Below are 24,639 nucleotides of genomic sequence, written 5' to 3'. Positions count from 1 at the left end.
AAACTAATTTCCTCCACCCGAGGCTTGACCAAAACACTGGGCTTTGCAAAACGCTCTGCTCAAAAAGTATTTGACATGATGAAGCCATGTGAGGCGGTTCTACAACCGAAGGCTCTTTACGATAAGCAATCTAGGCTTTAGTTTTGGTGGTACAATTCTTGAAAACATTCAAACACTTTATGCTGTGCTTTCAACTCTCAGAAGGGTATTGGGGGAGGGGCAAGAGAGATTTTAAATAAAGATTTTTAAATCTAGGAAAGCTAGGATTTACCTTGGTCTGGACATTATGAAATTCCATACATTGTAATATGTGTAGCGTGTTGAGATTTCAGATAAGCAGGGCCTTGTACACTTTCCAATGCACGTAATGTTTTTACATGCATATTAATAAAGGCCCACCTTTGGGAGAAGAAAAAAGGCCTCCTTTCAAATGAAATCAAGCCGAGGTAAAGTTGAAACTCAACTCACAGAATCCTGGCACTGTTTTCAGTATAAAAGAGGAGTTTCAATTTTACCATCCTGTAACATTGATAAATATGATAAGGTGGCTGGCAAAATTTGCAGATTACACATACGTAGGTCCTCCTAAACACGTGCAAATATGTCTCCCAATTTATGTGCAACTTAAAACAATTTGCCGTGTGAAATTAAAGACCAACAACTCTTCTGTGAGACAATCATTTGGTTCATTTACATGAAAAGTCTTAAATAGCAAAAATGTTGCTTCCAATTTACATCATACAGTGTCCCCACAACAGAGAACAATGGCTTCCTCAATGGAAGTTAATGCAAAGGAGAGGCACACTGATATTAAAAAACAACAACAAAAAAACTTTTCAGCACACTTTGCAAATATTAACCAATTAATCTAATTTAAAGTAAAACCCGGAAATGCTTCCTGGGCTGGGAGTCTTCACGGGTCTCCTCAGGTAATATCAGTATCTTCAGAGTCCAATCAAACAGGAATGAGCCTCTTGAAGAGGTTATGGTGACACTGTTTTCAGATCCTTCCATTTTGTCCTATTTCCAGGGTAAGCACAATTAGCTTGATGGGGGGGTTGTTCTCGCGTTTTAAAAAACATTGCAAATGAGTGCACGTCTGTGAACCATGTAGGAACCATGACCCAGCACTGGATAAACAGCATACCTGATCTGGTGGTAATATACCGTCTCCCTCTCGGACGTGTTAATGATTATACACCTTTGTGGTCTTTAAGGGGCTTAGGTATGTATCTTTTTTTGTGTTCTGGAGGCTGTGACCACCTGCTGTATGTACAATATGCTGGTTACATTTGTACACATCTCCTTTCTTGAATTTAAAGACCTAGCTATTACATCTTGTTTACTCAGTATCATTCCCCCATTAAAAAAAAAAAAAAAACCTACATGAACTGAACATGCCATGTTTCAATCTGGCCCCAGTGGCTTTTTCTCTGAAAGCAAAACGTGTGTCTTTTACACCAGGGCTTTCTCCCCACCCCAGGGGGTGTCTTCCATTCTTTTGTGGCTCAGTTTAAGGCGAAAAGGGCTCCAAACCACTAACTACCCAGAAGAGAGCCCCTTCTTCCACCTCCAGGGAGAATTTCAGATTTAATGCATCTGAAGATAGCGTGCTCTCTTCTGACTTATTTGCCACCATAACGAGGATAACAAAACACCACCTTGACTTCAAGATCCTGGGTAGAGGCTCACGGTCTTTTGCAACCATCTTTGGCGAGGCCTTGCTTCCTTCCACTCGAGTAAGTTGCGGCTTGGGGCCATGGAAAGGACTGGGTGACAGCCTGTAATGTCGTTGGAAAGAACAGCAGCCCTCCCTGCAGCCCCTCACCACCACCAGCCCGCTCTCCGGGCGAAGCCGCGACGCAGCGGCCCCAGATGGGCGAGACTTGGCAGGTCCGCGGGGCTCGGCTCCCCTCCACCGAGTCGGCACCGACCGGGCGTCCGCGCCCGCTGGCTGCGGGGCTTCGCGCTCTCGCCTCCTTCTCCCCGATCCTCCCTTCCCCCACCGGCCGCCCCCTCCCCCTCTCCCGCGCTCCCTTTTGTTCGCTCGCCGCTCGGGCCGAGCCGCCGCCGCCGCCCGGGCCCGCACCCCCATCGTAGGCCCCGGCGTGGCGGGCCGCCGCCGCCGCCGCCGCCGCCGCGCGGCCTAGAGCGCGGCGCCCGGGGAGGCGCGGGGCCCGGGCCGGGCGCACGGCGAGGCCGCGGCGGCGGCGGCGGCGGCAGCGGCGGCTGGGCGGCTGGGGCAGCGGCGGCGGCGGCGGCGGCACCCGCGGCACCGGCGGCGGCACCGGCGGCGAGGCCGCTCCACCGCTCACGCACACCCCGACCCCGGCCGCGGGAATGCAGATGACACGCCCGTAACATGGAAGCCGCCGCTGCCGCCGCCGCCGCTACGACGACAGCAGCAGCAGCTACAGCAGCAGCAGCCGCCGGCGGCGCCGCGCTGAACAAAGGTCATCCGAGCTGCGGCCCAGACGCCCGGGCTTGACCGCTGCGAAGGCCAACCCCGGGCAGGGGGTGGGTGTGCGCCCGGGGCGCGGGGGGCGGCGAGGGGGCGGCCGGGCCGAGCGAGGGGCGCAGGGTAAGGGGCGCGGGTGGGCTCCGGGGAGAGGCGGGCGCCCCGGCCCCTCGTGCCCGGCCCTACGGTCGGGGCCGGTGCGTGAGGCTCAGGCCCCTGGGCCTGAGCGCCGTGGTCTGTCCCACCCTGGCCTTGGGGACAGCCGGCCTTCGCGCCCCGCCGGCCTCCTTGGGGGGGGCCGAGGACCAGCTGGTTTTGCTAGGCCCCGCAGGTTCCGAGAGGGGGGCCACGTGAGCGCCGCGGCTCGCCTCCTCCCCTCCAGCGCTGGCGGTGCACAGCGGATTTTTTAAAAGGCCTCTGTGCCCCTCTGTCCCACTGGCCCTGAATCTGCCCCCCCACCCCCACCCCAGACAGCCCTAGTTTTCTTGCCCGAGGTGAAGGGATTTGGACTACTCCCCCCAGGTGCTTGAAAGAAGAGAAGGTCGGAGGAGGAGGAGGAGACTGGGGGGGCTGCTGGTGGTGGTGGTGGTGACAGGGCTGGGAGAGAGAGGAGAGGGACGGGAGGAGGGGGCTGGGTGGGGTGGGGGTGACAGGCAGAGAGGAGCCTGGTCAACAAGCCAGCACCACTCTGCTAGGAGGCCGAGGCCGGCTCCTGCCGCCGACGCATCCAGGGTGAGGAGACACACGTAGATTGCTTTCTTGGGGCTCTTTGTCAGCCACCAACCCAGGGAACACACACTGACACACACGTACACAAAGATCTGAGCCAGGTTGTGGGAGGTAAGTGGGGGAAGGAAAAGGAGGGGGCAACAGTGTCTGCGGTGGGCTTTTGGGGTGGAGGGGAGGGGGGATGGGCCTCTGGGGTGCTGGTGAGGTGAGCCTTCCCAGGGCTGTGTGCTTGTGTGGCGGTGGTGGGGGACACACGGTGACCTTCCCCTCCTCACCCAGACCTAAAAGGGAGAAGCCACCCCCAGCGAGATCCCCCCTGTGCTGATGATTTTCAGGGACTTGTTGGCAACTCAGCGAGGGTTGCCATAGCTTTTTTATGTAGGGTGACCAGAACCGGCTGAAACTGGTTTGAGGCAGATCAGCTCCTGAACACAATGCAGTCACTGAGCTACTACAGTGGGATAGCAGCTTCCTCCCTTCATGGCAGCCAAAAGCAGAGGAGCTTGCAGGAAGGGACCATCCCAACACAGTATGTGAATGCACACTTAGACACCACACAGCACTGGTACGTGACTGATGGAGCCCTAAAAGATCCTGTGTAGAGAAGATGGGGGAAAATGTGCAGGTTTGCAAGGTCTGAGATTACTTGGGCTTTTCCTGCCTTTTTCTTTTGCTTAAGGGATGGACAAGGAGCTGAGATTTATGACCCTTATTAAAGAAAAAAATGTGCCTTGGTAGGGTGGGGACACTTGGTTTCTGCAGTCTCTCTCTTTCTCTGCGTTTTTAACAAAACCAAACCAAAATGAAGTGATGGATTTGTAATGGTAGTTTGTTTGTTGCTGGAGAATGCTACTTTGCATGCTTTTTTTTTCTCTTGCAGGGTATGTTCTGTTTGTGCTTTTCCTTTTAGAAGCTACTAAAGGGTGTTGGGGATACTTCTGACTATTATGAAGGCCAAAAGGTAACAATATTGTTCTAGGAAATGAGCATAAATGCATTCCAGTGATGCTGTAAGGCATACATGCTGTCTTTTTTTTCCTTGTAGGCCTGTTGACTGGGGCTGCTTTTAACCCTTTCATATTTGCAGAGAATGCAACCGTGTGACAGTAACTGAACATTGGTCCAAAGTCTTTCCAAAGGGTCAAGGTTCACAAGGTGAGATATGATATTTTGAGCATGAATTTAAGTATTTATTTGAAGATCCATTCACAGACTGTCAGTGGATTGGTACCCTGGAGATAATACTGGGTTGAAAGTGGAAAAGAAATACTCTTACTGTTATTCAAGTTTAATGGAATTAGAGTGACTTTATGATGGTATTGCTATCAAGGCGAATTCAAATGACTTCATTAAATCGCATGTGGCTGGTCATTTTGAAGAGGCAGGCCTGAAAAGAAGCAAGTTTAAGAGAATGGTAGGCGTCAGGGCCTTGTGGAGAATGCACTGCTTTGCATAAGACTAAAGCAGTACGTATGTAGCATTTTCCTGGTGATTACAAAAAAAGGAAGGGGCTTTGCCAACTCCAGACAGCCTAGTCACCTTTCTGGAATTTGAGGTGCCTGACGGTAGATTTGCCTTTTGTTCATTCATCACCTTTCTTTTACCTTGCTGTGTTAACTTGAGAGGTTTTTCACTTCAAGTCAAGTGGTGGAGTGGCTTTTATTGATTTTGGGGGCTGTTGATGGTGAGTTTGCCATTGAATTATTTGTGGCATACATTTTAATGTGGAATACTTAACGCAATGCCAGGAGGAGCCCGGGTAGTCTGGCTTCCTCTGTGCAAAAGATGCCTGTTCACTCAAAGCTTTAGAGCAGTGGATGGTAGAATAAAGGTCCAGTGCCTTAAAGGATTACAGCTCGATTTGAGCTGGCGTTTTTATGCATCCTCCAAAACCAAAAGAGGTTTTAGAGGAGAAGAGAGGAACAGCAGTAATGAGTGGTAGCAAAAGTGAAGAACAAAGGCAGAGAGAACTTACAGGGGAACATGAAACATTTCGCCTTGGGGTTCCTTGGGAAAAGAACTGCAACTTCCCCAAACAGGAAACCAGCAGCTCCAGAATCAAATCCAAGATGATCTCAACAGCAGCTAGAGCTAGGTCTGTCTTCTGGTTTGGGAAAAGTGCAATCAAGAGGAGCCTGTAGGAGACATGATGGAAAATAAATTTCTCCCCGTACTTTGAAGAGGGTATTTTGTTCCTCTTTGCATTCAGCAGGAAAGTCTTTTCAGAAATGCCGAGGGTCTTAGGATTGGTTGCGGGCTAGCAGTTGGTAGGCAGGATATCTGCAGCGAAGGGTGTCAAGTATGCAAGGCTTTTTGTCGTTAATTTTTTTTTCATATGACTTCAGAGCATCCACTGTGGGATAAAACTGGCAAAAGAGAAACAACAGTGCATGGTTAGCTCAGAATACTTTGTGTAGTAGAGATAAATGTAATCTTGGACTGATACACCAGTAAATAGCTTATGTGATGCAACAAAATTCTTTTCACTCACCGTGCTAAAATTGGCTTTCAGTTCGACAATGTTTTTGACGGCCAGAGGTTCTGTGAATGTGGCAGAAATCTGCTTGCAGAGCAGATCCCAATCCATGTTGCGAGATATGCCGTTCCTGCTTTTCTGGTGCCGACTCAAAACTCAGATGGCTAATATGATAAACCTTAATTAGCTTAATACACTAAGCTGTTGTATAATTTAGTCCTTCGTTCCTGCCTTCAGCAAGTCAGTGATTTTTTTATTTAACTTTGACAGCTAACCCCTTGCAGTGAATATGTCTTGAGAGTATGTTTAAAAAGCCCTTTCTTGTAAGGTGTTGTGTGTCCCAGAATGTTCTGGTTTACTCTCTGTGGTTTTTAGCTTTGTCTTTCCCCCCCCACCCCAAGGCTCCTGGAAAATAGTATTTGTTTTGCAGGCAGGCCAGTCTTTCCAGCTATAAGGGGTTGTTTCAGGTTGGAGAGCTGGTTCTCCAGGGCCACAATCAGGAGCTCATCTTGGCCTGAGGTTTGTCTCAGACGGCTCTCGCTGAGGTTTAAGGAGGTAGCAGGCCCAGGTCTCCTGCCAGAGGAACAGAGTTTTCTGGGCTCGGGAATGTGAATGTGGAGAAGCCACAGCCTTCTCTTTTGCAGATGAGCCAGGCGGGAGCAGCGTGCCACCCATACTTGGGCCCGGGGCCTGCGTTTGCTGTCGCTGTCACTGTTGCCTTGAGGGCAGCCACACCTGGAGCCCGGAGCCCAGCGCCTGCGGGTGGGGCTTGCCTGCAGTGGTCTCAGAGGACAACCTTCCCCTCTGGAGGAAGAATGTGGGTGTTTGGCTGAGGAGGGGCCACTGGAAAGAGAGTGTCACTAGGTGGTGAACCTTTGCTTGTTTTTATCATTTGCCTACTTAGGATCACTTTTTCCATGTTGAAGAACATTGGATGCAGGGTTTTTAGAACTCTTAGCCTCTTGGTTCAGACGGACACTCTTTTCTCACAGGGAGGTTCCCCACCCCCACCCACCTTGACTCCTTTTTAAAGGGAAGGTCTGGGAAGGCTGCAGCCCACCACTTGGGTGGAGTTTTCTCTAATACTTTTGACGAGGATGAGCTAGAACTTTAGGATTTGTAGTCTCCCTTCCCCTTTTACTTTTTCCCTGGAAATGCTTTCTTGGACTTTGCTCTGGAGAACTGCCTGTCTCCCATTGCTTTTGAATAACCTTTCCCACATCCTTGGTGGAACTCCACTTAGCTCTTCACAGCTGGAGCAGAGGTTGCCTTCCTGTGGAACCTCACAAAGGTGGCCCCACAGGGCCACCAGGAAGGGTCTGGAAAGGATTTGGGTTTGGGTTTGTCCCCCGCCATTACTCTAACATCTCTTCCTAATCAGTGCAATACAATAGCAACAAGATAATAACAACAGCCACAGTGAACATTAAGAAATTCACACCTTTGGTTAATTATAAAGGCATACCTCAGTCCGGGTTCTAGACGCCCTCAATATGGTTTTCCCATTAAAGCAAATCACTCGAATTTTTTTTTCTTAGTACATGTGAAAGTTTACACCGTTGTCTGTTAAGTGTGCAATAATAGCACTATGTCTAGAAAAACAATGTACTTTTTAAAATTTTTTAATAAAGATTAAAAAGTACTTTGTTGTTTTAAAAAAAATGCTAACCATCTGACCATGCACAGCTGCCACAAACCTTCCCTTTGTGAAAAAGCACAGTATCTTGAGAAGCACAATAAAGCAAAGTGCAATAAGAGGACATATGCCTGTATTTGGGGTGTGATCTTTAACTATGTCATGGCAAAATAACTTTTTGAAAACTTTTAAATTTACATACAGTAAAATTTACTCTATGGTGTGTAGTTCTATGGGTTTTGACAAGTGTGTATGTGCTGCCACTATCGATAGAGTCTAGGTCTGTCACTTGAAAAAGTTTCCTCCTGCTGTCCCTTTGTAGTCAGACTCTTTGCTCCAAAACCCCACCTCCCTTCCCTCGGTAGCAGCCACGGATTTGTTCTGTTCCTATGTTTGGTCTTTTTAAGAATGCCACGCAAATGGCTTCTTTCACTTAAGAAAGTGCATTTGAGACGGGTATCAATATTGTTGTGTGTATCCATTCTTGCCCAGCTGTAGTACCATGGCTTGTCTCTCTGTTCTCTGGTTGAAAGACTTTAGGCTTGTTTCAGGTTTTGGTGATTGTGAATAAAGCTGCTATGAACATTTGCCTGTGGGTTTTTGTCTGAACGTAAGTTTTTAATGTGTCTTTGTAAGGACTTAGGAGTGGGATGGCTGGGTCATACGGTTAAGTAGATAAGAATTAGAAGTTAGAATGAAAGTAAATTCAGCGGGGCACAAAACGATCTAGGCTTGTCAGCTGCAGTTAAGACTTCCTAAGTAAATTTTTGGTGGCAGACGTTATCTGAAGACACATGAGAGGTGTTCATGATAATAGACCGCTCACTAACAGGATGACAGGCTTTATAACCCAGAACTAATTGGAATTAGCCAAAAGTGGAAACAAGAACCTGTAAGTGGTAAAATATCCTTTATTTCCTTCAGCAGTTATTCCTAATCTCTTCGGAAGCATTTGGCAGTTTAACTTGTACATTTGTCTTCATGTTCCATAAAACACCAAATAATAGTAGACGTGAAATTTCGGAAAGGGGGTCCCAGAGATCTCTGTTGAAATCTTAACTGTGTAAAGAACTTATCATTAATTATAATTTGTCTGATGTATTGATTGTCAGAATATTGGTGTTATTTTAATATTTGAAGTTATTACTCAGCTTTTGCGTCTTTTAAAGAAGTGAAAACATTTAAGCAGTCTCAAAGCAATGAAGTGGGGAGATTTTGGAAGCAGATTATTTTTTTTCTTGGAGGATAGAGCAGTGTTCAGGATCAGGAGGGACATATAGACCAAGGTTATGATTTTGTAAAGAGAAGGAGGAGAGCCCAGGATGTGGGGAATTGGTGTTATTTGGGGGATTATTTCATCTATTTAGCAGATATTGAGTGTTTACTAAGGATCGGACATTGTGCTAGGCACTGGGAGTTCCAAGGGAAAAGGAATCCGGAGAGAAAAATCTAGTGGGAAGTAGCCTGCAGATGCTATGATAGGAATGTGAATGGGCCACCTCGTGCCAAATGTGGAGGGAGGAGCCCTGGAAGAGGTGGCTTCTGAGTCTAACTGTGAAAAACCCGCGCAGTGGTTAACGAATCCGACTAGGAACCATGACGTTGCGGGTTCGGTCCCTGCCCTTGCTCAGTGGGTTAATGATCCGGCATTGCCGTGAGCTGTGGTATAGGTTGCCGATGCGGCTCGGATCCCGCATTGCTGTGGCTCTGGCGTAGGCCGGTGGCTACAGCTCCGATTCGACCCCTAGCCTGGGAACCTCCATATGCCGCAGGAGTGGCCTAAGAAATAGCAAAAAGACAAAAAAAAAAAAAAAAAAAAGGAAAACCAGTAAGAATATATAGGGCAGCACAGACTTGGGGGCGGGGAGAGCATGAGAGCCCACTGGGGCAGTGAGTGGAAAGGCAGGGAGGGCTTGGTGCCACAGGTGGGGATGGGAGAGTGGAGCAGGCGTGAGAGAGCAGGAGCTGAGACTGAGGCAGACGAGAACCAGACTTCTGAAGGTCATCTGATACGGTCCATTGTGGTGTGGACTTCCCTGTGTAGGCAGCAGAGGCAGAAAGGCTTTTAGTGACAGAGGTCCTGGTAAGGATGGAGTGGGGGCTCTTCAGGCCTGAGGCAGGAGGGTAAAGGGGGTCCCAGGGAATGGAGGGGTTGGTGGTGACTGTGTCTGGGGGCAGGTGTGTGTGTGGTGGTTCCCGACTAGATGAGGGGGCATGGTGGAGGGCGAGGAGCAGAGGATGCCTCTGCTTGCTCTCCAGGGTTACTTGCCTCTGGTTGCTTCTGTCTCTGAGGTACTGGATTCAGGAGGCAGGATAAATGTGGATGGTGGATGTGGAGGTGTTGATACAGTCAGTTCAAGTTCTGGTTCTATTGTCCAAGGGGTATCCTTTGCCTCCCATGTTTGTTCGAACTGGAGGTCTGCACTGGGAGCAATTAGCATAGAACAGATGACAGTGTAAAAAGGGTTAGGTTTGGAGTCTCCTGAGACAGAGGTTTATGTGGTTAAAAGCATAAATAAGGGGAGGTGGAGCTGAGGAACATCAGGTGCATGCTTCAGAAAGTTGGAGGGCACAGCATTTCCAGAAAGACAGAGCATGATGTTGGTAGCTAACACCTGCACATAGCACAGTCCCTTGTGGCCTTCATGTAATTTGATTCTGAAACCATGAGGTGAGCTGCATACTCTTATCCCCCTGGTGCAGGTCAGGAAACTGAGGGAAAGATTCTGGCCAAGGTTTGCCGACTCAGAAGCAGTAGTAGAGGCAGAATGGAAGGCTGCTCCTCATTACCAGGCTGTTCTGCCTTGGGGGCCGGAGGAGGCACACACAGTGAACAAGGGGAAACCACGGAAAGTGCTTTCGGGGGAGGAGCCTGGAGAGGCTCAAGTAGGGACTAAACAGCAAAGGCACTGAGGATGCGCAGGTTGGACGTGGCCCCTGAGGTGAGCAGGTGTAATGGGGACATTTGAGACACGGTCAAGGACCGTCATAATTAGCCAGGTTTGCTTGACCTCAGTCATCATGGAGAGAGAAGAATCTATAACCTGCACCAGAGATGGTGCCAGAAATAGGGTGTCGGGAAAATTTAAACATATTTTACTGGGTGCTGGGGTGAGGTGCAAATTGGGAGAAGGAACAAAGAGATGTTTTTGTTTTATTTATTCTTTGAAAAGGATAAGAAAATCAAAGTAAACTGAAAGCGGTGTTAAGAGAAGTCTTTCGTTCTAACAAATAAACACAATTTAAAGAATTCTTTGAATCATCTTCTACAGACAGGAAGTTCTAAAGTCTGCTTGTTTTAGAATGAGGGTGGAGAGCAAATTCCGCTGAATCTAAATCCGGAGACTGAAATAAGTAATTTTTAGATGAACTCAGAGTGGCTTTCTTGGCTGTCCCAAGTATTCCCTACTAAGTAAGGCGATGGTCGTTGGGGCCCCAAAATGCAAGTTTTTAGTCAGATATTACTACAACTTCACATAATTAGAGACTCCAAGCGTCTTGGAGAATTCATAGAGACCTAAAGGTAAAGTCAGGGTAGTGTATGTAGTTCTTGACGTCATCCCGAGTCAGCCTTTTCTTTCAGGGACACAACTCCTGCTGACTCATGGGTCACATAATGGGTATTGATTTTGATGATTTTTTTCTGTGAGGAACAAATTCTTTCTAGGTATTTGAACAGTAAGAATTTTTTTTTTTAATTTTTATTTTTAGGGCCACACTCGAGGCATATGGAGGTTCCCAGGCTAAGGGTCCAGTTGGAGCTACAGCTGCCAGTCTACACCACAGCCACAGCAGCTCAGGATCCAAGTTGCACTTGTGACCTACACCACAGCTCATGGCAACGCCAGATCCTTAACCCACTGAGTGAGGCCAAGGATCAAACCCAAATCCTCATGGATCCTAGTCAGGTTCGATAACCGCCGAGCCACGAAGGGAACTCCTAGATTCTGCATTTCTGACAAGTCTCAGAGGTGATGGTGATCTGCTGGTCCACGGACCACACGGAGTAGCAAGGGCCTCCACTCTCCCTTGGTTTCAGACCTGCTGCCTCTGCTTCCAGAGTGATCTGATTCTCCAGCCTTGCTTGACTGTGGGAACTCCCCTCACTTTGCATGTGAGGCCAGAGAGTGCTCATGGGGGTCAGCCCTGGTTTTTGGCTGTGGACACCCACCCTGGCACGAACACTGATTTCCGGGTATGCAGGATCTGACTGGATGCTCAGTTTATTCTTGTTCCTACATTTCTGCATTACTCCAGCTTTATTACCTTAGCCCCTTGGCACCTGTAGTCTGATAAGACAGAAGATAATTTTAATACCAAGATGAGATCCAGACTACGTAGCAGGGGTACCTTATTAAATCGTGGTAATGAAGACTGTCAGGCCTTAAGTCAACACAACACATAGAAGTGACTACACCATATGTGGTTCAGGGACTCAGTCTGATGGGAGGTGAGGGCTCAGAGCTCTTCTATTTCTGGCAACTATTTCTGGCCACTATTTCTGCCTCCATGCCTGGCAAGGGATCAAGTGACTTGTGACTTTTCCTTAGACTGGGAGTCAGAACAAGCCTCCTCATGGAGCAGTGTTGAAGCATGGCTCATCAGTCCCACCCACTTGTGCAGTACATGATGAAGGCAACCGCCCTGGGGTCCTTGGATCCAGGTGTCTTGGGGAGGGGCACTCTGGGGCTTGGGCCAAAGGAGATGTCAAGTTCCAGGGAGGAGTTCAGTGTATTGATGTGTTTGAACTGTTAGAGACTATGAAACTTTAGTTGGTGTGTTTTTAATTTGGGGGATGGACATTGATTACTTGTAAGGAGAAAATGGTGTCTGTTACATGAGATCATCTGCCACCCCATCTCTCTCTGGGAAAGCCTCCCATTTCCCAGAAATCCCAATTGAGTTTTAGATGTTATTGGACATTTGGACACTGAGAGTTCTATTACCTATGAATGTGGTATGTTGAATACGATGCATTAATTGTTGGCTAAATCCATCAGCCCCCTGTTTCGTGTAGGATCCCACATCTGGGGTGGTGGGAGTATTGTCCTGGGCCTGTGAGTGTGCCTGCTGTGGGGGGAGGAGGGCTGAGACTGTAGGGACCGCCCTGGAGAAAAAAGGTGGGATCGTGGATGTTAATCTGAATTGAGGATGAGTTCAGATCATAGTGGAGAAGTGAGTCAGAAGCATGCCCAGAGTTGGATAGACACACAGAGAATGTCAGAAGGCAAAGCAAAGATGGATGGTCACCTGTCCAATGAGCTAGGTGGGAACCAGAAAAGCACGGTGTGCAGAACCATGGGTTTCTAAGTACAGGAGTCAGGAGATGTGCGCGCTCTCTGTGCTCATGCGGGAGCCCCACGGGATGATTGTTGAGTGGGAGAGTGAACAGGTGGATGAGTGAGGGCAGTGCCAGTGATCACCAGATACATGAATCCATAGGCCACTTATGAGGTGTCCTTCACATGGGATGTGATGGCCAAGGACAACTTGGGTGGCCAAGGCAAGGAGATGAATTGGGAGAAGAGTAGTTTCCTGCAGGCAAGATTCAGGAAAGGGGGAAGGTGTCACACTACCAGATTGTTTGGAGTTTGCATGACTTTATGGGACCCACAATCAGGACATGGCTCTTCACACTAACACCTAAGAAGGGAGCTATTCTTCCTAGGTTCTAGGAGAACCGGACATCATGATCACGGAGGTCCTCTTGCTCCAAGCTTGTTCTGTGCTCTTTTTGAGCCATGTGTCCTGTCGTCTCTTTGTGCCTCCCCCTTGGCACAGCTGCATTCTCCTTCCTGAGCAAGTGGCTGTCCCACTGCCCCTGTATTTCCCTGTACGTCCTCATCAAAGCCACTGTGACCATCACCTGTATTCCTCAGGATCACTTCTAGTTCTCATGACTTGAAACCTAACTGGTCCTGGTCTAATGAGCTGTGGCTTGGAGGGCAGGATTGGGTACTACTGACCCTAAACGAGGGACAGTAGTTTCAGAGGAGGTGGCCAGTGGGCTCGTGACACACCTGCAGAAGGGATCATAAAGGCAGATGGGTACAGCGTCAGCTATCTTTAGCGTGTCTAGTCCAGGCAGTGCCCATTTTACAACGCTGTGCTTTCTAGACGGTGCTGTCATAAGAGCAGAATCTGGTGGCTGCCTTTGTTTGCACATTGGCAAACCATTAAGTGAATGAGTAAAGACAATGAGAATACCAGCCACTCATGGTTATTAGGAAAGTTCAACAAGCCATAGGCAAAAAGGAGGCAACGAAAAGGGGCTGCCGTTTATAGAATGTGCTCTTGTTTGTATACGAAGAGGACTCTGTGGATCACCTATTGGTTTTTCCAGTTGGAATGGATTTTCCTGGATTCATCCCATCTTTCACCTGTCCTCCTTACTAGTAGCCTAGAGCATGGGGGTGCTTTGTGACAGTATTGTTTCAGGAGGGCGGTCTGTAGCTTGGCCTTAATTAATTATTGTCAGAAAATAACTTGCCCATAAGTGAATTGAATTTGTATTCTTTTTTTTTAAAGCGCCGCAGCAAATGGAGGTTCCAAGGCTAGGGGTCTAATCGGAGCTGTCGTTGCCAGCCTATACCACAGCCACAGCAATGCCAGATCTGAGCTGCGTCTGCGACCCACACCACAGCTCTGGCAATGCCAGATTCCTGACCCACTGAGTTAGGCCAGGGATCGAACCCCACAGCCTCATGGACACTAGTTGCATTCGTTTCTGCTGTGCCACAACGGGAACTCCTGAATTTGTGTTTTAACACTGTTTTCTGACATGCTTACTTGGCTTCTAAGGGTAGAGGCGGGAGGAGATATACAAAGAAGGAGACCTTGGATCAAAGTAGAGGTTCCAGTAGAGATAAATTTTGGGTGCAGTTATGAAAAAGCAGAGGGATTGAGTCTTACAGAAAGGGAAAGAAGACCAAAGGAGGCAAGTTACGGGAATGCTTAGCACTTGGGTATGAGACAAAAACGTGTGCAGAGGACACAGAGCAGGGTTTTCAGAATGAGACAGAGATTTTGAGACAGGAAATGATGAAAAAATGAGAGTTGCCAGGAAAATAGCTAAAGGGTGACTTGGTTGCTTTGGGAAAGTGCAGCAAAGGAAGCTGTGTCTATTTGGAGCCACTTCCGATTTCTGAGTGCTTAGGCCTCACAGCAACCCTGACAAGTGGGTGGGCTTAACTCCGAGGATGAATAGACATGCAAAGCTGAGTGGCCATTCAGTGTTTGTACCTGGGTCTTTCAGACCTGAAGTCTCTACCCTTTACGTTCTTTAGAATTGTAGCCAAGGTATGTGAGCTCTTTTGAATATAGAAAGGAAGCATTTTCTGTTTACTCAAAATCACAAGAACAGTATGTTTTGCTTTTAGTATGTGCTCCATAAATGTATAGCATGTGCTCCTGTCTGATTAATACACTGGATGATAGGAAAACAGGCCAGATGCTGGGGGAATTGTTTAGTCTAATGGTCAGGGTCTCTCATGGGTGCATAGATGTGTAGGAGGCCTCTCATAGGAGTGTGTGTGTGTCTCTGTCTCTGTGTGTGTGTGATGTGAGTGTATGTATGTTTGGGGCCCCTCATAGGTATAGGTCATTTGGAAAAATTCAAGTCTGGTTTATCTGCCCAGTGCCTATTTTGGGAAAGATTAAACATAATCTTAGCACTTGAGTAGTAATAATTAGGCTTTGCTGGGTTTGATTTGGGTGACTCAGATTTTGAAAAATTTTCTGTTCCTTTAGTCTTGACCTCTGTTGGAGTTTCAAATTTAGCTATTACTTCTTTGGATTCAGGTTGTTGAGGATAGGAAAATTTTGTTCTGCATCTCTTGTGCTTCTTAGAAGACCTTACTGGCCTGCCTCTCTGCAAGAGGTATTTAAGTGAAGGATGGTCATCATTAAGTCCATGTAGTTGTTGGAAATTCTGGTGCCATCTGTGTTCTTATCCTCCCTTCATTTGAGGCCTCAGAGTTGAGACTGAATTCTTTTTAGGGCTTTCTCTGTCCTGGAATACTATCACTGACCTTGTTTTGATGTTTTAATTGCTCACATTAATAGCTACTCAATATATTCCAGGTACTGTAGATTGCACCTACCTGGATTATTTTATTTAATTCTCATAATAACGCTATTAAGTAGACCTTACTGTCTTCTTTTCTTCTTCTTTTTTTTTTTTTTAGGGCCATACCCGTGGCATACGGAGTTTCGTTCCCAGGCCCAGGGTCAATTTGGAGCTGTAGCCACCAGCTTACACCACAGCCAGTAATGCTGGATCCAAGCCACGTCTGTGACCTGTAGCACAGCTCAAAGCAGTGCTGGATCCCCAACCCACTGATCGAGGCCAGGGATAGAACCCACGTCCTCGTGGATACTAGTTGGGTTCACTAACCACTGAGCCACGACGGGAACTTCTGTCTCCATTTTCTACCCTAGAAAATAGAAGCTTAAAGAAGTAACTTGCTCAGAGTCTTGCAACTTTTATTAAAGAGCAGAGCCAGGACTCACGCCAAGTTGTCTTATTCCACAGACTGTGCTTTTAACCACTACAATGCACTGTGGTTTATAGGTGTTGTTTCTCCAGCTGATCAGTGGTAAGGCTCAAATATCTTTGAGGTTCAAAGCCATGGCTTCTGGGTCAACCAGTATTTCTCCTGGAGATCCAGGAGGTATGTGTTGTTTGCTGCCTGACTCTGATATGGCTGTGGCTACTGAGAGTAGGTAAACATGAAGAGATATCTTGGTCCCCCTGGTTTTTCTGCCTTTATGTAAGTATGTGTGCCTGCCTGTGTGCATGTGCATTTGGCAACACAAATAGCCTCCTCCTGGCAGTACTTAGAGAACCGGCTAGTTTCCATGATCATTTCTCTGGCATTAACGGTAAGCCAGAGTCCCTTAAAAACACCTTCTTGTTCTTCCTCCATATTTGGAGATTTGTTCTCTTGTTCTTAAGTTGTCTTGGGTTAACGTAGAGGTGCCCCTGGAGAGAAACTACCAAGAAAAACATGGTGTTAGAGTTGATGAGAAAAATAAGCAGGAAGCATTCCCCTCAGACTCAGCTCCAGAATGCACTCCTGCTTCCTAGTGCCATCTCCCAAGGAGAAGAATGGATTAAACCTCTTTTCAAATATGTCGGAGTTCCCGTCATGGCTCAGTGGTTAACGAATCCGACTAGGAACCATGAGGTTGCGGGTTCGATCCCTGGCCTTGCTCAATGGGTTAAGGAACCGGTGTTGCCATGAGCTGTGGTTGTAGGTCGCAGACACAGCTGTGGTGTAGGCGGGCGACTACAGCTCTGATTAGACCCGTAGCCTGGGAACTTCCATATGCTGAGGGTGCGGCCCTAAAAAGACAAAAAGAAAAAAAAAAAAAGTATATCCCAAAGATGTCTCACCCTGAAAGGTTCCAGCTGCAAAGACGCTTGGGCCATGTTCCCAGCCTGGGTATTGGAGCCCCATGATGAAATTTCATGCAAGTTCACATCGGCACTTGCAGGTTCAAAGAAGCCTTGAGAAGAGAAAGCTGTGTGTGTGTGTTGTGTGTGTGTTTAACGCAGCATTTGCCAAATTCCTAGAATTCCCAGATTCCCTTCTTTCCCCTTTTTGGTGGAAAATTGAGTAACATGAGTATTCCTATGTGACCATTGTTCCAAGCTATTGGTTGTCTTTGATGAAATTCATGAAAAATAAGAGAAATACAGAGTTTCCCTCCTTCTCCTTGTAAGATAGCATTGGACAGTGTGATATAATTATTTCTCGGGCTCTGTTTTCCATCTGCCACAGGAAGAGAACGTTGAGTGTATTTGAAGTCAACAGCCAGTAGGCATGCCGTGAATGCCAACTCTATGGGGGGTGCTCTCAGCCACATCTTACAGATGAAAGTACTACATTTCATACATCCAAAAGGCTTCAGTGAATTTGGTGTCTAGAAAGGCTAGACAATGGCTTCATTTTGGAATAACTGATAACCCTGTGGGGAGCCCCTCTGTCTACACATGTCCTCGGTTGGTGGCAGTGATGCCACCCTCTCCAGGCTGGGAGGAGGCTCTGGAGTGGATGTCCAAGGGGAGCAGGTTTGTAGTGATGTTAGGAGGAGAATAGGAGGTCAGGGGGACGTCCGGTCTTATAGCGCAGGGTTTTTCAACCTGAGAACTGGTGACGCTGGCTAGTCTTGGTGGGGGCTGTCCTGTGTAGTGCAGGGTGTCAGCCTCCCTGGCCTCTCCTCAGTACCCTCCTGGGTGCCAGTAGCACCCTTGCCTCCCTCCGAGTTGTGCCACCCAAAGATGTCTCTGGATGTTGCAGAATGTCTGTGGTGATGCCAGAGGAGGGGCAGAATCACCCCGCTTGAGGACTGACTCAGAGCCTAGTGAGGATAGTATTCAAAACTTGGGTGGTAGGAGGTCTCCTGTGGTGCAGCAGGTAAAAGATCCAACACTGTCACTGCTATAACCATCCCTGCTCAGGAAGTTCCACATGCCCTGGGTGGACCCAAAAAAAGAGAGGGAAAAAAAACCCTTGGATGGTAAAAATTCCAAGAGAAAGCCCTCTGAGGGAAGCCAGCAAGCGTGTGGAGGAGGAGAGTAGGATACCTTCAGCTATGTGTGCTCTCCTCTGTGTTTTCTAGGGCTGGGAGTCTCAAAAATGCTTGCAAATAGTTTAATATTTAAAGTTACAAAATTGCTGGTAAAACGAATATGAAACAGCAAAAACTCAGCCACTGGTTTGATTGGAGCATTTCAAGGACAAAGGCATCTGTGCAGGATTCAGGACTTTTTGCAAAAATCTCGAAGGCTTATTCAGGTGACAAAGGGAAATTATTTTGAAGTTCCCCTTTCTGTTCTCAAAATATCACCTCTAATTTAGAAAATCTGTATTTTTGCTTCAAGCTAGAATTGTAGAGATGCTACTAAAAAGTGTGGCATTTACAGAATGTGAGAGGAATGCTTCTAAAGCCTTTATGGGTTTTTCTCTTAACCCGGGATCCTTTGTTTTTAATACTTAAATGGATGTGTAAGTGATTTCTTAGTTTTGAAATATTGGAATTCACCAAAAATGAAGCATTTTCTATCCAACTCATAGTGAAGAAATTTAGAATTTTTTTTTCTTGCTTTCTCATCCTTGAAACTATTTGACTAACCCACTTGAAGAAGAGGCTGTAATGAATTTTCCTGAAGTGTATTAATGGTGACAGATTTAGCCCAGACTCTTTCAGTATTTCTATAAATTCATTGACAAATTAGTGAATTGCCATCACAGGGGGTCTTTTAGTTAAAAGGATGTACTCTATCCAGTGGGGAAAAAGCTTTTGCAAAAGTACCTTTGACAGAATTGCCTAGGTTGATGATTTTAACTGTCCCTGAGTTCATAGGGAGGTTAAACTTTCATCTACTTGCCTGTAGATGTGAGATTTTGAAAATGCTTAGGTGGATGAACTTTGAAAAACATTCTGCCCCTACATTCCATCACCTGCCCTTCTTGGATTCAAGTGTCAGATGTTTAGTATACCTCCTAAGGCTTTCTCTGAATTTCACATATCTACAAATTTTACATATCTGTGTGTATAAATGTATAAAAATGCAGTTTACTTATTTTACTTATCTACCTGCATAAACATGTGAAATTCAATATGCTTATTTTTTATTCTAAATTTTAGTGTAGCTTCAGGGCGCACCTGCGACATATGGAGGTATGTGTAGCTTATGTATTGTTTTAGGATGTCTCCCCTCACCCCCACTAAATGGTGTATCTTTTTCATGTCAGTCAGTATTTAATTTTTTAGGGCCCTGCCCAGGGCATATGGAGGTCAAATCAGAGCTGTAGCTGCAGGCCTATACAAAACAACAGCAACACCAGATCCAAGCCACGTCTTCGACCTGCAACACAGCTCATGGCAACGCCGGATCCTTAACCCACCGATCGAGGCCAGGGATCAAACTTGCGTCCTCATGGTTCCTAGTCAGATTCATTTCTGCCGAGCCACCATGGGAACTCCCCTGTACCTTGCTTTTAATAAGTGCATAATACTCTATTAAAAAGGATGTACCATAAACAGTGTGAATGTACTTAACAATATTGAACTGTACACTTAAAAATGTTTAAGGTAGTAAGTTTTATGTGTATTTTACCACAATTAAAAAAAAAAAAAAGACACACCAGGAGTTCTTGTGGTACAGCAACTTAGGGATCCGGCATTGTTAATGTAATGGCTCTGGTCACTGCTGTGGTGCAGGTTTAATCGCTGGCCTGGGAACTTCTGCATGCTGCAGGTGCGGCCAAAGATGAAAGAAAAAAAGATGTACCATAATTGATAAAATTATTTCCCTGCTGATGGACATTTACACGTTTTCCAGTGTCCTGCTGTATCACAGATAATTCTGCACCATTTTTATACAGATGCCCTTCATGTTGGAAAATTTTATTTCTTTGGTTTAAAACATTGCCCCTATGCCCTAAGATCAGTGACATGTCTTCCAGAGACAGCAGCTAGGATCCTTGCTCCTTTTTCCTTTGGAAATAAACTAAGGAAAGAGCAGGTTTTCCCTTCCGGACTTTAGGAATTTCCTGGTTGTGAGTGTGCTGTTGGAGAGAAAAATCCCACTAGTTGCTAGTTTTCTCAGCTGAAGGTTTTCTTTCATTAAAATGGGGGGGCTGGTTAGGGGGGGTGGAATTCCCACCGTGGCTCAGCAGAAACGAATCCCAGTAGGAACCATGAGGTTTCGGGTTTGATCCCTGGCCTCCCTCAGTGGGTTAAGGATCTGGTGTTGATGTGAGCTGTGGTGTAGGTCGCAGATGCGGTCCGGATCCCACGTTACTGTGGCTCTGGCGTAGGCCGGTGGCTACAGCTCCAATTAGACCCCTAGCCTGGGAACCTCCATATGTCGCAGGTGCGCCCTGAAAAGACAAAAAAAAAAAAAAAAACCAAACCCAAAACAAACAAACAAAAAAAACAGGGGGTTGGGGGGTGGGGTTTGGATAAGCCCTTGCCCTGAACACCTGTTTACTAACTCACACCAGATCTGCAGAGATGGTCAGCCCAGGTAGATTACCTGGTTCCCAGAGGCATTCCTGGAGGTGAAATGAAGGAGCCCTCGGGAGAACTCACAGCCCGATGACTGAGTTCTGATAACCCGGTTCGGCTAGCTAGTTCTGATAACCCGGTAGGCGGCTTACTCTTTCACACGGCTGCCTGGGCAGAAGTGAGCCAGCTCTTCATGTGCAGTGGTTTGGTATCTGGTCAACTCTGACTTCTGCCTCCAAGTGTTTCTAAGCAGAGCCTTCATTGTCATTTTGAAATGCTAACCGGAGGGCAGCTCTGCCCTTTAAATTACATTCTGCTTTCTAAAGAGAAACACAGGACAGGCCTTTTTGGAGGCTTTGTGTATTCAGTAAGTAGATATTCCACTGTTGAAGAACTTTAGCACTCACGGCAAGTCAGCACAATTCTATTTTTGACTCTTGAGCAAGAAAAAGAAAACGTCGGTCATGTGGATTGACTGGAGTTGCTTAATTTGGGTATGTTGGATGCAGGTTCAGTCTCAGGGTGATCCAGCACCCCGTGTCTCCCGTGCTTTGTGTCGGGGAGGTGGTCTGGTGGCAGAAGAGGGACATAAAGAAACCGTTTGCTCCAACGGCAGCAGTGCAGGGCCTTTTGTCTCCCACCAGGGCCTCAACAAAAACTGCAAAGCCAAGCAGAACCCCAGGCCTGAGAGCACCAAGATTGCTAGTCCTTTTCCAAATCCTAGGACTGCGCTGAGCCAGGGTGAGCAGTGGTTAGTCCCACTTCCTGAAGAAGTGACCGAGGGTGAGCTTTGTGAAAGCCGCTTTATCCAGGGGTCCCATAGGGCCCTGGGGAGCAGATATCACATGCAAATCGATTGTCCTTTGAGCAGGGGCTTTGAAATTAAAGGAGCCCTCCACAGTCGATCTTTTTGTTAGTTTTGTTTGATCTTTCTGTGCTTTGCTTTCAGAAATGATTTGTTACTGATTTCCTATTCTAGTTGTCTTTCCTCGGGTAAACCAGAACATGGAAAAAGTAGGACTTGTCTTCCGTAAAGGGTTTTCTGGGATTATGTTCTGATCTAAGTTATGAAAACTCAGTGCATTTAGTCACGAATAATAAACACAATATTTGTGGCATATTTGATTTAAATACCTTTCCAGGGTGTACCTTACATCCAGTGTCTTTCTTTTACTTTTTCTAAATATTACTTTTACTTGCCTCTCCATATATATTTTTGGCTTTTTGTATAAATTGGAGTTATTGAGAAAACAGTATCACATTAAAGAACATTTAAAGGACATTTTCCCCAGACTGGAGCAGGTGCTTAAAAAATAGAAACTCCTAAGTAAAATTAAGTACCTTTGTCAGTACTTCACTGTTATAACCTGGGCTTATCTACTCGTTTGCTTTCCTTCCACCCAGAGGGCTGTTACTGTGCCTCGGGCTTCCAGATTCTTCCTTGCTCTTTTTCACCAGAAGGTTAGCTATTACCTCTTGAATGACTTCTAGTTGTTTTTTTGACTTTTAACTGTACTGGATATCTCCATGACTTTGAATTGCTCCATTAAAGGCATTCTTTTCTCTCTCCCTTTCTCTCTTTTTTGAGAAGTTTAAAACATACTTTGTACTTTAAATTTAAAATTGGGAGTTCCTGTCATGACTCAGTGGGTAACAAACCTAACTGCTGTCCATGAGGATGTGTGTTCGATCCCTGGCCTCACCTAGTGGGTTAAGGATCTGGTGTTGTCATGAGCTGTGGTGTAGGGCACAGATGTGGCTGTAGTGTAGACCAGCAGCTATAGCTCCGATTCGACCCCTAGCCTGGGAACCTCTGTATGCTGCAGGTGTGGCCCTGAAAAGCCAAAAAAAAAAAAAAAAAAAATTCTAAATTTAAAATTAGATTAAAATGTGCTTCAATTGAAAATTAAAAAAAGTATGAGTTATATATCAAGTATCCCCTATATCCCTACCAGCCACTGTTGTGTGAATTTCTTTGTTCATGTGTTCTGTTCTCCCTCCCTGTCTCTGCTCATCCCTCTTTTTTCCTTCCCTCCTCCTCCTCTTTCCTGGGACCTGCCCCTCCTAGTAGGTGAATGGCTCCTTCCTTCCTTTTAGAGGGACCTGGGACCCTCGTACTTATGGATATTTAGACTTACGGATATTTAGACGATGACCAGGTAAAAGAGATTGTGTTTTGTAAATGGGGTCTAGAAGCTTTCTTATACTCGGCTTTGGTCTATGTTTTGCATATGTGTTCAGACTGTTTACTTAAAATAAGAATTTATCAAGTCTGACTAAAGGTACCTTTGAAAGTTGACTAGCTATCTCGTCCTTTCTGACCAACCCTTTGTACTGTTGACCACCATTTTGTGTCTTACCCTGGCTTAACAGGATATCAGGTATCGGCCTGAAGCAGCTGGCTCTCTCTCCTGAGTTTTGATGAAGTCCTGGGTTCAGACTCTCCTTGAGTTTGAAGAGGAATTTATTGCTTAGATTTCCTTCAGATTAAGATCCTTTAGGAAAATGAAACTAAAAGTACTGAAATACCAGGCATATGGATAGAGATTTATCCATAGGCAAATGTAGTTTACTGTAAAGTTTCTTAATGGATAGGATGACACAAATGACACAATATATGCTTTGAGACATGGTTAACGTAAGAGTGGTGATTTAAGAGCATGAGTAAATGGTTTTAATGCCTCTGTTTCCCTCATCTTTCACTTTATCACATGAGTTAAAAATGTATTTTCAGAATTTTAAAGCAAACGGGTGAAGCTCAGCACTGTATATTTTAAAGGTTATTTTCTGAAGTGTTCTGATTTTGGCAAGACTTCTTGAAGAAAGGTTTCTTCTGCAGTTCCTTGCTTTGGCAAAATCATTTTGGAAAATATCAAAGCCTAAATTTAAAAGGGTATTCCTGAACAGATGTATGTATTGAATTAACATGGGCATAGGTCTGTGATGTGATGGAAACATGCGTAGACATGGAAAGATGTCTGATGTGTTGCTGAATGTAAAAAAAATGTTAAAATCATATAGGTGTATTTATATTTATGCTTATATATGCATTTAGAAGTCTGTATCCCAGGTGTTTTCAATGATTTGAGTGGGCCTTTTACTTTCTGTTGCTTGTACATCTGGGATTTAGAGTACTGGCAAAGAACATACACTACTCTTACATAATAAAAATGTTTTTTTAAAATCCAGGAATGAAAAAGAGGTATTTTTGAATAAATGGTAGCCTGTAAATAAAAAGATACTACCTGGGCACTTGAGTTAAGAGTGATTCTAGGGAGTTCCCGTCGTGGCTCAGTGGTTAACGAATCTGACTAGGAACCATGAGGTTTCGGGTTTGATCCCTGGCCTTGCTCAGTGGGTTAAGGATCTGGCATTGCCATGAGCTGTGGTGTAGGTCGCAGACATGGCTTGGATCCTGCATTGCTGTGGCTGTGGCATAGGCTGACAGCTACAGCTCCTATTAGACTCCTAGCCTGAGAACCTCCATATACCGTGGGAGCAGCCCTAGAAAAGGCAAAAAGACAAAAAACAAAAAACAGTGATTCTGATGATGTAGCAATGCTTACTAGAGATTGGCTAGAAGATCCCTGAGTGGGATATGAAAGAGACGGAGGAGGTGGGATGCTGTTATTGCAGCAAAGCACATACAAAGGTCCTCAGGGTTCGCTGCTGATGGATGAAATGATGGGGTCCTTGACCTATCATTTCTGTAGTGTCCATTACACAGGCAGTCTTAAGGAATGCTTGTCAGTAAACTGAGAGCAAGTTGGTTATTCCAGGCTATCAGATCAGCAATTTCTAATTTGTACTCTAAAGAAAAAAAAAAGAATAATTAGAAGTTTCTCATTACTTTGGACATTGATGACTTTTCCCATTGTGGAGTAAATTAATGGTTAACTTTCAGATATGAGGGAATTGGGAAGCTGTATACATTTTTGGACCTAGGTCCTTATTACTTAATATATCAGAACTGCTTGAAGACAAGACCGACCTGTGAAATGGCTGGCTTTACTGTTTCGTTTTTCTTTAAAACCTTTGGCCCTTGCATCTCATGTGTGGGAGCCAGAGAGGGCAGTGATTGCGTGGGATAGAATGGTGGCACATTTTAATGTAAGTATGGATCAGCTCCAGAATATCCTAATCTTTCAGAAAAGCCCTCAGAATGCTCACTGGGTTTATTGTGGCTTTTTCCTTGTCCTGTATTTACCGCCTTTGGTAGTGAGATGGAAGAATCATTTCCCCTGGTTCTAAACCGAGACCGCTTAGAGGAGGGAGGGAGGCTCCATGGCCCATCTCTGACCTCCCGGTACCTGTGTAACA

The 24,639-nt window shown here is 46.1% G+C and overlaps 1 long non-coding RNA gene across 16 annotated transcripts in view; it reads left to right on the top strand.

Moving 5' to 3' along the window:
- ZNF532 overlaps window positions 657–24,639 on the top strand; it is a 107,930-nt gene continuing 83,947 nt past the window's right edge. For 3 of the 16 annotated variants that reach the window (XR_002346186.1, XR_002346171.1, XR_002346151.1), the window contains exons 1-3: window positions 2,258–2,517; window positions 4,068–4,148; window positions 4,233–4,342. This is a non-coding gene — a long non-coding RNA (zinc finger protein 532). The other 13 variants (XR_002346198.1, XR_002346194.1, XR_002346190.1 and 10 more) reach the window with 11 other exon arrangements.

Source organism: Sus scrofa, chromosome 1, assembly GCF_000003025.6.
Source record: "Sus scrofa isolate TJ Tabasco breed Duroc chromosome 1, Sscrofa11.1, whole genome shotgun sequence".
NCBI classification, from domain to species: Eukaryota; Metazoa; Chordata; class Mammalia; order Artiodactyla; family Suidae; genus Sus; species Sus scrofa.
The sequence above is the reverse complement of the archived record's forward strand: the minus strand, read 5'-3'. Positions and strand labels throughout refer to the sequence as shown.